Consider the following 1,566-nt stretch of genomic DNA (forward strand, 5'->3'; position numbering starts at 1 on the left):
GGGGGCTGAGCAGGAGGGGCAGGCTGACCCTCAAGATGTGCCACTCGGCCCTCAAGTTGGCATAGCTGATCTCAGAACTCCTTTCGAAGCTCAGTATGCACCAGACCTCGGACCTGGGAATGGGTGACAGTCTCCTGTCTGTGGCCACTTCTGGGGGGGATGAGCCCCATCCCCTGAGGTGGTTCTGCCCAAGGGTGGTTGCAGGACCAGCGGACGAGGAAGATCCATGGTGGGTCCCAGACATGCTGGGGCCCGGTACCATGGCCAGATGAGGCAGGACAGGCGGATCCACTGGGATCGACCTTCCCAGACGGGCTATGGTGTTGAGGTTTTACAGCATATGTTGGTTAGTCATGAACAACGTAATTCCATGATTAGTTGTAACAGCATGCATGGGTGTTCCAGTTGAACCCATAAAACAAGTTTCCAGAAGTTACATAGCAAATAGAACACATGCAGATTTGGAACCACAGTGAGTATAATAACAGCATGCAGGTTGCATTAATAACAACAGGCCACCAATGATATTATTTCAACAGGGTCCATTAATATTAAAAAATTTAAATAGGTGTAGAACAATAGGGAACATGTCCCAACAGTATTTATTTATTTGTTTTATTTTATTTTACATTTGTTGACCGGGCTAGTCCAACTGGATATATGTCCATTTTCAGTAGAGGCCTGGGAAATAAGCTTCACTAAGCAGATAATACACTACACAGATAATAGCAATATCAGGTACAGTACAATTTTAAGGCTAGAATGCAATTTTACATAGTAACTTAGTAATCATATAACTAACATGTTATAAAAAGAAAGAAAAACAAGTATTTATAAAGTAGAAACATCTTCATACAGCAGACCTCTTGTTATTCATTCAGTAGAATGCTTGCTATGCAAGTTCATACTCTGTAGAGGTACCTAAGAAAGACCAAGTTAAAATTGACTTTAGGTAGCTTACAGATCCTACTCACTGAAAGAAGACAAGTATATATAAGGTAGAGACACGTTCATACAGTAGAAAGCCTGCTATGCAAATTTATACTCTGAAGTAGTTCCCAAGAAAGATTAAGTTAGAAACAGACTTTAGGTAGCTTACAGATCCTACTGTCAGAGGTTCATGAGAGAGGTAGACATACAGCAGCGCTAGAGAGATACGTGTACAGTGGACATAGCTGGAATGGGATTATTAGTCTTGATTAGTACATGGGCATAGCCAGTGAGTTTTAAGGTATACTTTAAGTTGCTTTTTGAAAAGTAATGTTGAAGAGAGAACACGTGTAGGTTTGGTAAGGAACATACCCATTGATTTATGTGGTTGGATTATTGTTGCAGATAGAGTGGGGGAGAGAGAGAGAGAGATAACTTAACAACTGTATATTTTTCAGTTGCTCACAACTGTTCTGATAATTAGTCTAATCACTACTCTCCAGATATGCACTCACATTACATCTACCTATGGCCTTGGGGTTGGGCAGTAGGTGCTGTACACAGTGTATGACTACAGACTTCATACAGCTAATATTACATATGTACTTACCTTGTGAAAGCTGTGAAGGAAATGTC

Source organism: Protopterus annectens, chromosome 5.part0 (assembly GCF_019279795.1).
Source record: "Protopterus annectens isolate FY-2018-M chromosome 5.part0, PAN1.0, whole genome shotgun sequence".
Taxonomy (NCBI): Eukaryota; Metazoa; Chordata; order Ceratodontiformes; family Protopteridae; genus Protopterus; species Protopterus annectens.